Raw genomic sequence first — 11,485 nt, 5'->3', positions numbered from 1 at the left:
TCAGCCACATGTCAAAAGCCTAGTGAACCATTATCCACTGCAACAGTCTTGTGGTAACACGTTTCCTATCAGATTCCAAGAGTGTCCGAATATTTGAGGTCCCCAGCACAACGCTTTTCCGGCTTGGATGTTTCATCGACTTGGATGTCCTTACTCAAGATGCACCTTCTCTGTGCAGTATCTACCCATTCATCAAGACTGACCCCAAGGCCACCTCCCCGACAGCATCCCCAGACTGCATGAAGCCAGGTCCCCACCTTGGGCTCTCGTGGAACTTTGTATTTTCTCTACAGTCCCTAATGTACGCAAGTTTTCTTAGCAACGAGCGATTTGGACGAGTGTGAGCCCCGTGGGGACAGCGGTCTTTGTTTCCGTGGCACATCCTTAGCACGGTGCCTGACAGAGCAGGTGCTCAGAGCACACATTACATCAGTGAGCGGCTCCGTAATATTCTTCCTTTCCAGCTCTCTTGGGACCAGACATGGGCCGGTCCTGTACCAGCATCTTGCCCCGGTCGTGGACAGAAATGTTAGTCCCTGAAAATACCCAGCTGCTGAGTAAACACTGAGAGTGTCTGCACAGGGACTTGACAACTTCCCATCTGCTGACAGCCTTTGAACACCTGTCCACTCGGGGCTCACGTGGACACTTCAGCATTAGGCAAGCCTCAGTTTCCCCACACCGTGGGGGAAGGATGCTGTCTTCTTCCTCTCGTACTCAGAGCACGCTCTGAACCCAGGGCAGGCAGAAAACTCTGATAAGCAGATTCCTCTGTTCCCGTAAGCTGGGGGGGGGGGGGGGAGGGCAGGCCTCAGGGCAGGGATCGTGACCCCATCCGGTCTGAAAGCCACGCAGAGCCCTCGATGGGTGTTGGCCGCTGCCGTCCTGGTCCGACCCCAGGCTTGTGAACCAACATCACAGCACAGCCTGCTGCCAGAGCTATTCCCTTGACCAGGCATTCGTGCAGACGGTGGTTACGGGCCCCTCCATGACAGTGCCAGAACAGACCGCCGAAGCACCTGCTCCCCATCCCCAGCCCCCATGCATTTGGCGTCCGAGGAAGAATCACTGTGGAACACGCAGAAATCTCCTCTCTCTGCTCAGTGTGGCACTCAAATAAACTATTTGTTTTTTGCTGGGGAAAAAACGCTGTTTTTCATAAACACCCATATTCATTTGATAAAGACTCTTTCAATGCCTGCCATGCATCAGATCCAGAAGTCTCCTGTGGCCTTGAAATGGGCTTCCGGGGAGGCTCTGGAAATCCTCGGGAAACTATCACAGTTGGTGTGTAACAGAAGAACCCCTTGCAGACCCTGACCCCGCTCAGCCATTGCTGGGACCATCCTCCTTGGGGGTCAACAGACGTCAAGATAATAAAAGCCCAAGCCCTTTGGATCACCAACCCTATTGGTAGTTTTTCTCTAAGAAGAATACACAATCATAAAGTCTAAGTACAAGGGTGTATATCACACAGATGCTAAAAAATAGCCCAAAGATAAAATAAAATAATCTAGATGTAAATCCATAGAGATTATAATATAGATCTCCCGTGAAATATTATCCTGCCCTTTAGAAAAATGGGTGTCTACATGTATTTACATAAAGAGATGGCCGGGTGAACTGGATGGAAAGCCATCCCCCCCCCCCCAAAAAAAACACACGTTTACCTGGTATCTATGAGTGTGACATTGTTTACATATAGGGTCTCTGGAGATGTAATCAAGTTAAAGTGAGGTCATACGGGATTAGGGAGGGTCCTAATCCAATGATTTGTGTCCCTATAAGAAAAGGGAAATTCAGCTACGAACACACAGGGAATACACCAAGCGAGGAGGGAGACAGAGTTCTCCGTGCAGGGACACAGAGGATTGTCAGAAACCTCTAGAAGCTGAGACAGAGGAGTGAAGCATGCCCGCCTCCGAGCCTCCAGGACGAACCCGCCCTTTAAGACCTTGATCTCAGACCTGCAGCCTCAGCCGTGTGAGAGCCAACTCCCCTGGTCGTTCCCTGGCTGGCAGTACTTTGTTTTACTGGGATGTGATCCCTGTAAAATGTTATGCAAATTGATACCCATGTATGGAAGCCCAGAAGGATGCCTGGGCAAATGTCTGGCAAACCCATCTTGGTGATAGTCTCTGGGTAGTGGAATCCAGAATGGTTTCTCCTTATTGCCTTTGTTTCATGCAACTTAAATTTTTTGCAACACTTCTTTTTCGAAAACAATAAAGCTGTGTTCGTAAGACAAATATAGAAACTTACCTACTAGCTTGGGCTGCTATCACAAAGTAGCGTGGCTCAAGCAACTGAAATTAATTTCTCATAGTTCTTGCGCCCGGGAAGTTCAAGATCAAGATGCAGACAGGTTTGGTTCCTGGTGAGAGCCCTCCTCCTGACTTGGAGACGGCCGTCCCCTTCCTATGTCCTCACGTGGCAGGGAGGGGAACCTCTGGTGTCTCTTCTTCTAAGGACACTAATCCTGTGTTGGAGCTCCACCCTCGTGGCCTCGTGCATAGCTAATTATCTCCGCAAGACCCCACCTCCGAGTCCCATCACACTGGGGTTAGGGCTTCAGCATATGAATTTTGAGGGGACATAAACACTCAGTCTGTGACAACCTATGTGTCCAGCGGTGGGTGGCCAGAAGGCACGAAGATAATCTGGCGATTCTCTGATGCAGGAAAGAAATCCTACAGTTTATTCTATCCGTATTCTTCAAGCTATAACAGCTGTCTGCAGAAGACAGAGCAGCAAGGAGTAGGTGAGCTGAAGGGCTCTGCAGGTAAATGGAGCTGGGTTCCAATCCCAGCGCACTGTAAACGCAAGCCACTTCCGTCTCAAAGCCTCAGTACCCTCCTCTGCAAAATTACAAGATAAACATCGGTCTCCCAAGGATGTCATAGCGGTCCAATAAGTCAATACCAAGAAGACTTTGCCGCGGTCATGAGCAGAGAATAAAGTTCTGCGAAGGAACACTTAAAGACACATTATTTATAGTTCTTAGAGGGATCAGGCCCTAAGCAAAACTTCTGCATCTGGGTGTGACAATGCTTCTGGGTCCCTGACTCTGTTTTCTTGCTTCTGGGTCCCTGACTCTGTTTTCTCACTTCTGCCCTGCTTTGTCGGGGGCGGGGGTGGGGACCCCCAAGGGGGTCGTGTAGATATATATACACATACATGTATCCATGTGTGTGTGTGTATATATATATATATATATATATACATACATATATATATGTCTGTGTATATATATGTCTGTGTGTATATACGCATACATTTGCTAAATATATACATATATATGCATGTGTGTATATATATGTGTATATGCTAAATCTGACTTGTGAGTTTAGTGACTTTACTGATGGTGTTCAGATGCCAAGAGAAGAAGCAGATGACATCAACACAAGCTGCCGCCACCTTGCTCAGACCTCCTATCACTCTTCCACACCCAACCCGACAGATAACCCATCTGGACCCCCCACGTAGGCTGGTGGACACCCTGGGTGCCACTGTTTTATTCATGGTGAGCAGCCGTCCAGCCGGTCCACAAACCCAAGCCACCTTGGAATTCAACATTTAATGACACCTTACACCTGACACTGAGAACCACCAACCCCTTGTAACTTGGGGACACAGAGAACTCTAGAGTTCGTAGTGAATCCTCTCAGTAGGTTTTGACTTTTCCAGACTTCCAGATTGGAAGAGTGTTAAGATTTAGGTATAAAGACATTTCAAAAGAATTCTTTTCGATGGTCCCTCAGTGTGTGATCTCCAAACGCAATCATTCTAGAACATTCCACAGAAGGTTAGACTCGTGCCTTGTAACTCACGGGTGCTGCGTCCCTTTGGCACAGCGTAAGGTCCACTCGTGGGAGAGGACACCTCCCTTGTGGCTGCTAGCTTCCCTTTGTGTGTCTCCTACACCTTGAGACTTCCCAGATGAGGGCTATCTAGCCTCATTTCCTCACCCCACCCCCGCGGGAGACAGACAACCGGTTCCCATCGTCCTCGGCCCCTATCTGACCTCAAGAGCTGCTTGGCGCATGAAGCAGGAGTAGGGAGCAGGGCTGAACTCAACTCCCAGCCTCTTGGCAACAGCATGTCTGAAATTCCGGCACAGTCTGGACTCAGCGACTCCTACCAGACCTTATACAACCATGCCCACTATTTGCCTCTCACACCTTGTCCAGAAACTCCAGCTTCCCCAACATGCACCTGCCCCGTAAGTTCTGTCCAGGATCATGGCCCAGTCACCTGTCACAGGATAAGGTGGAAATGACCTCCTGCCCAAGTCTGCCTGGCAAGTGTCTCCACCCCTTCTGTTCTTGGGCCTTGCCAACCCCAGTGGAAAGGGCTCCGCGTTCAGGACAGCTGCTCGGTGGGAGGAATCTACAGCAGCTGCACGGGACTGGCCCTGATGGGGTGTGACTCGAGCCAGCCAGAGCCCATGGTCTGCAACGCTTTTGTAAACGACACGACCGATCTACCCCGAGGACGGGCCCTCCGAGGAGGAGTTCCAGTTTGCCATGTCGTGTCCGTCTCTCCACACTTACTGTGGCGAGACCTTGAACTTCATCTCAACCTACCTCCTTCCACCGGGCGGTCCTGGGTCCCCACTGTCTCTCAAGTAGGGGCCGGCACTTCTGCCCGCCTCTGTCCCGTTAGGCCTGCGTCAGCCAGCAAGGCTTGCTGGGGGTCTCGGAGCAGAGCCCCCGCCGGCCCCCGGCCTGCTGCCGTGCCTTTCCGGATGCCACCCCGGCTTCTTTGCATTCGTGGAAAGTGAAAAACTGGGCGAGGGAGTTGGCTAAAATCTCCTGCCTGTGGACGCCTCCTGGCAGCGTTCGACCGAACCAGTTCCCGTTCCTCGTGCTGAAATCTGCTATTTTCCCCGTGTCGCGGAAGAATCCTGACTTCTGCGACCCGATTGGGAGTCTGCTGGCTCGCTCTCCACCCGCGGGAAGGAACCTGATTCCACCGCGCGCTAGCTGTGTGTTTTGAACAGGTTTTTGCTCTTCTCTGTGCCTCGCTTTTCTCGTCTATAAAATGGGGATGGTGATACCACCAGCTTTGTTCCCTTGCTGCAGCAAGTATGTGAGCTTGTGGATTTTCATGGCGTCAGGCTCCTTGCACTAGGTGCTCAGTAGATGTCATCTGTCATCAGCACCGTCGTCATCGTCACCATCACGACAGGCTTCCTCCGTCCTTCCTTCCTCCGGCTGCCGGGCCCGCAGTGGCCTGCAATACTTAGCCTTGCAGCCCGAGCACCTCCCTAAGGGTCTGTCCGGCGCCCTCTCAATACCCTCCTTTATTCCCACCCCTTGGGATGCTCCATGCCCGTAGCATGAACCTCTTGCGGTCAATCCCATCGATCAAGTTCTTCCCTTCTAAATTAATACCCAGTGTAACGACCCAACACCATCTGTGTTTCTTGCCCCGTCACCTGCCCTGGCCCATCAGCCCTGGGTCTCAAGGTTATCTGCAAGCTAAGCCGGTCTTCCTTTGGGTTTGCCTGCCAAATACAGCAGCCGCTGTCTCCAGAAGCAATCCAAATGTCTACATGATTGTGAGCCAGTTCTGCACTGCACTCTCCAGACCATTGCCTCCCATGTTCCCCGAAGGAGGCCTTGCCCAGGAGCTGGCCGAGAGAACCTGGCCGTGGCCTAGTCCTACCCCCTTTCCAGACCCAATCTCACCCCACGCCTCAGGTGCCAAGATCACGGCCACTGTTTTCCTGACCGCCACCCCCCCCCGACCCCTGACCCCGTGCGAGAATATTCTGAGTACCGTCGCTGTTTGTGCCGATGGATCTGTACATCTTGGCTCTGTTCTCCTAACAGTTTGGCTGCCATGTGATAGAGCTGTTCTCTGGCTCAGTTCTAGGGGGTGATGAGATTTAGTAGCAGTTAAATGCCGATCTCGGTTCAATACGCATATGGTGGTTACCATCCCCCAAAGTACCCCCAGAGCTGTACCTTTCAACCGGGAGGGGGAGAGGAGGGAGCAACGTGCAGCGGTGTGGGGAGGGGAGTCCCTCAGGCACCTGCTGAGATGCCTGGAAAACGTGCTGTCGTTGTCTGTCCTTCTCCTGGCTTTGAAGGACGCCATTGATGTTCAAGTGGCCTTGCAAAACATCCTTGCCAATTGGACCACGAGCAAGCAGACGTACTGATGGAGAACGTGGGGCACAGACCAGACAAATGGCCCCTGACGCTGGAGGCTGGACATGCACTGGCATGGCTATTCTGCCTTCAGTGGACGATCGGCTTCCACACCGGTTACAAACACTGTGGCCCCCGAACTGCCTCAGTGGCCCTCTGCTACAATGGCTTCCCCAGTCCCTCCCTCTCAGGTCACCCGACATCATCCCCCTCCACCACCACCATTCCTCAACCACTAAGGATAAAGACTTGGCACAAGAGGGGGTCCCTAACACCTCTGCCCCCATAACGACCTCTGCTTCTTTCTGATTGGCTGGGACAGGTGGGTAAATGTCATGGCTGCCAATGCCAGCCGGACCTATTCACAAAAGGAAAGCCAACTTGATCAGAAATTTGATCATGGAATGCTTGCCCCGGTCAAGTAGCATCATGAAAAACAAAACACACAGATCTGGGGATTTTCTGGACTCCTTCCTCAAGCCAACCAAGAGGGTAGCCAGATCCCTGAGGTGCGAGCACAGATGTGACAGCCAGCCCTCAACCACGGGGGGAGGGAAAGAAGGCACTACCCACCTCCAGGACCTCCCAAGGAGATCGCGCGTGAACGCTTGGGGGGGAGTTATCTGGCCAGGTCAAACCTCTTTTTGTTAAGAGTGAGAACTTTTAAGAGATAAAAAGTGGAGACATTTTTTTTTTTTAAATCTCAAGGATAAAGGGAGATGCCTACCCTCATCTAGGCATATAAACATCAGGGGCGAGGGAAAAGCAATGAAACCAGCCTCAAGGAAACTCTGAGGGGCGAGGTCGGCAACGCGAGACTTCAGAGCCCAGCAAGTTGGCGTTTGTGGTTCAAGCAGTAGAAAGACATTCTAAGGCATAAGTCAGCGCAAAACATGCCTCTTAGGTAACTTTCCTTGACAATATTGGGCAAGTGGGCTGTAAACCAAGTTAAAGCACTCAGTAATAGGGAGACTGAATTATGGAAGGACTTGCTCTGTATAAATGGGGAAAATACGTATATTGCAGAAGCGTGGGAATACTTTGGGCACAGAACTCAGACAAAATAATCACACGGACAGACACTGACAAAATCACGCACTTCAATAACTCTTGAAGAAAAAAGGACTTATTAATAATGAGCATTATTAAACCTCGTCCAAAAAAAAAAAAAAAAAAATCCCAGACTTCTACCCAAAACCTGGAAAGCCGGCTGAGGTGGAAGAAATTAAAATGGGAGATTTTCTCCCCCCTCACGACAGCTTCTCTCACATGTTTGCAAAGTGCTTTCCACACCATACTCCCACTGCTGTAGGCACTTGAATCCTGCACATGTCCACGGCCAAGATCACCCCCACTTCCTAAGTGACAAAATGGGTGCGGAGAAGTCAATTACTTGTGCAAATGAAAGGAAAAACCCTTTAGAAATATGACAGGCCAAGGAGGATGAGGGCAGCACAGGGAAATAAACAGGATTTAGAAACATTGAAATGACACTATGGATAAGCTTGACTGAGTATCTATTTTGTCTCTCCGTCTTCGAGTCCCTTATCTGTAAAAGGGGCAGGGGTCCTTCCTGCCGCAATGTTCTGAGTGCGCTAAGAGGATGCCTCCTCTCAACAAACAGCCCGCAGGTTGGGGCGACTGGGGGAGCTTTCTGAATCTCCAGAGCCTGGTTTCCAAGAGCTGAGATGATCACCCAGGGATCCGGGACCCAGTCGGAAGAAAGGACCCAGATTCCCCTGTCCTCTCAATTACAGAAGTGAACTTCGCTTCTCTGGCTGGAACACGCTGGAGGTCCTGGAAGGAGCTGCTGGGATCCCTCGGAGGGTCCCCAGGTCCCGGGAGAGTCTGGCAGGGAGAAGCCCTCCTCCTGCACAAAGGAAAGCGGGCTCTCCTGGCCGGTCCTCAGCTCCTGACCTCGCTCTCCCTCCCCTGGCCAACTCATTCCCTCTGGGGTAAAGGATTGGGCAGGGCCCCTCTCTGGTCATCTGCTTCTGGAGATAAGTCCTTGATGACTCTCTGCAGAACCCCATTCGGGAGATACATTTCCTATTTGGGAGGAAATCACACCCCCTCTTCCCCAGGGGGGCCGCCACAGGTCCGCCTTGGCAATGGTGGGAAGTGACCACACCCACCCTTCCCAACCCGGGGGATTCCAGCATTTGGAAGTTCAGAGCTGGAACGATAAACATCACTGCTCACCCCTCACTCCCTCATTGTTCCTCTTCTGCAGCAGAAAAGGAACAGAGAAGCCGGCCGCGCAGAGATCCACCCGTGTGCGGGCGTTCTTAGGGGACCTGGGCTGCGACTGCACCCGGGGGCGCCTCCCTTCGATTCTCACCAGCACCCCGCCCGCCCCTGAAGGAAACACAAAGCAAAACTCTGAATCTCATCTCCGAGGTGGGCCCCCCTAGCCCGACCCCGCGAACCCCTTCCTCCGGCATTTCCAGAGATGGAACAAGGCAGGGAAACCAGAGCCAGGTTTGGGTGTGGGGCCCCGGGTTTCTCACTTCTGCGGGGTCTCTGCGAACAAGTGACTTAACGGGTCCGTTGCCCCAGCCCCTGACCCCAACGAGGGCACAATCAGTTTTGCTCTGCCTGCTTCATAGGGTGGTTGGGCAAAAGGACAGATCGGGCCCGATTCCGCTTCCAAATTGCAGAGTACAAGAACGTTATCCTCAGCTCCCGGTGCCTCCGCTACGTGTCTGACCTGCCAGCTGAACTAGATTCCCAATGTTTTTGCCAAACGCGCAGGGCAGTGTATTTTTCCCTTCACAAGACTTTGTGCAAACTGTTCCCCCGTCAGCAGTGTTCCTCCTCCGTTTCTGCCTTCGAAATCTGTCCCGCCCTTCCCCGCGAGCCTCCCTTTCTTCCAAGAAGTCTTCCCCGTGCTGACGTCCCACGTCTACTTCTGAACGCTGCCAGCCTCTCCCCCCGCCGCCTGGTTTCGGCGCGGACCCGGCTGTGCCGCACCTTCAGGTCCGTTCTCCGTCGGCCTATCTGCCCCGTCGGCCAACCGCAAGCCGCTCAGGGCAGGGTGGCCACCTGGCGTGCAGCCCAGACTGGGGACTGGCGGGGGTGACGGTAAGAAGTGGGGACGTCTGTGCCTTGCACATGTGCGTGTGTGCGTTGAGTGTCTCTGGGGGGAGGTGCATCTCACTCTTTCCCAAAACGTCCCAAAACTTCTGAGGAAATTTGACCAGCTGAACAAAACTCACAGAAGGACAAGGGAGGGTAAGAGAGAAACACTAGGTCTCGAGCCACCTGCGATGAGCTGTTTACTACAGCCCAACGCTGGATTTATCTCTGAATTTCCTGGATGAAGGGGAAACAGGCTGGCTCGTGTACTTTTCGTTGGACAATGACTTTGGAATCAGATTGGAAAGAGAAATTTTTCCTGGCACCGTGTTCAAGGAGAAATTTATCAAGCGAGCCCTTACATAACAGACATGAGGTAACACAGCAGCATCTCCAACGAGCTTTTTGCAAAAGCACCCAGATGTCTTCAGACGGGCAATTCTTGTGTTCGACCGCGGCTCGGAGACCAGGGATTTCTGCAAGGAAATGAGACCACGTGGCCCATATCCAGGGCTTTCTCCGCAGCTGTAGAGACCTTGAGAACGTCGGAGGAAGAAACGTTGGTGTGAGTCTGTTTAATATCAGATCCCAAAGACCACATCTAGGTTCATCCCGGAGATTGTGGTGGCCAGCGTGCCCCAGCGAGGGGTGTCCTGGAGCTGGGACAAGGGTCACCCTTCAAGGGGCAGACCGCAGAGGGGCTGGTACCCACTGAGGCAAGCAGGGCTCTGTGTTCAAGTACAACCAGTGTCTGTCCCCCATGGGACCCCATGCTGAATGATGTCAAGGGATCCATTGCTCATCAGACTCGGAAGAGGTGTGGGAGCCTCACAGATGTCATGATGGGCAACGAAAAAGACTTGAGGAAAGACAGTTAGTTCGTGAGAGAGACACCAGGCCCCGGGTCTGGCTCACGACCGAATGCTGGGACAACCAAGATGGCAGACGAAGACGTCTAGTCCCACAGGTGGGGCTGAACCGGAATATGGGAGCCCTGGGATGTCCAACTGCGAGCTCCAAAGGCAAGAGAGAGGTGGCCACTGACCATCTCAACCGACCTCCTTACCTACACTGGGAAGCACGGAGGCCCAGGGACAGAAACCCGAGCGTAAGTGCTCTCTTCCGTGCCTACCACTGAGGAGATCCAGTGGGTCACTCGTCTCCACGGAAAAGACCCCTGTGGGGCCTCAGACGTGCCTGAGGAACAGCCATGCCCCCCATGAGTCAACCGCTGAGCTCCCTCCAGGGTTCTCAGCCTCAGATTTTTATGTCCAGAAGGAACCGTCTCTGTCTTTTCTCTCTTTCCTTTTCGTGCCTTTTGCCACTACAGCAGCTCCTGAAATGCCAGCTCGTCCCTGTCACTCACCCGACTCCAGAGGCCCGTCCCCTTCTCTCCAGGTTGGGAGAGACCCCAGAATGGAGGTCCCGGTGCCCACCCCAGGCCTGCACACATCCGGCAAGATTGGTGAAGAGCCACTTCCCGCTGTCCTCAGCGGCAGGTGGCCACGGGAAAGGAGAGGTCAGGCGGAAGGAGGGACAGCCGGGATGGCAGAGGGAAATGTCATTCTGGACCCGCTCCCCGCGCGCAGGCTGTCGCTCCGTCCGGGGCGGCCCCGGTGTGGACGCGGTGCAGCCCAGCAGGGCGGTTCTGTGCAGCTCGTTCCCTGAATCTTGCTCAACAGGATCCAGTTGATGACTGAGTCTCGTCCCGTAGGACACGAGAGCCCTGCCGGCGCCTCAGCGTCTCATCCCCGCCCCTGCCGCCGTAGTCACTACCGCTAACAGCAACGACGAGAATGGCCTCGTGGGGAGGAGCGGCCGGGCCCCCGGGCGCCAAACTGTGTTGTCCCCCAAAGAAAGTACGCACGTTTTCGTTCAGCTGGAAAGCCCACAGCCTCAAAGGAACGAATTGGCCGATCGAGTGACTTTTTAGAAATTCTTCATCACCCACCGGAGCGCACAAGGACCGTCTTGGGCGCCTACTGCGCGCCCACCTGGCGTCGGGCGCTGTGCCGTCGTGCCGCACGGGGCCATGGCGCTCGGGCAGGTCCGCCCCTCGCGGTGGAAGACACGGCTGCGACAGCGGGGATACCGACGCAGGGCGGCTCCCAGGGAGCTACTGTCGCCTTTCCGTGGTGGCCCAGAAAGGGGAGGCACAGGCCAGACGCCCTCTCCGTGCGCCGGCCCAGAGGAAGGAAGCAGGGGACCCCCAGCGGTGCAAGATCCCTGAGGCAGACCCCACAGACACC

This window comes from Panthera onca, chromosome B3 (assembly GCF_046562875.1).
Source record: "Panthera onca isolate mPanOnc1 chromosome B3, mPanOnc1 haplotype 2, whole genome shotgun sequence".
Taxonomy (NCBI): domain Eukaryota; kingdom Metazoa; phylum Chordata; class Mammalia; order Carnivora; family Felidae; genus Panthera; species Panthera onca.
The sequence above is the reverse complement of the archived record's forward strand: the minus strand, read 5'-3'. Positions refer to the sequence as shown.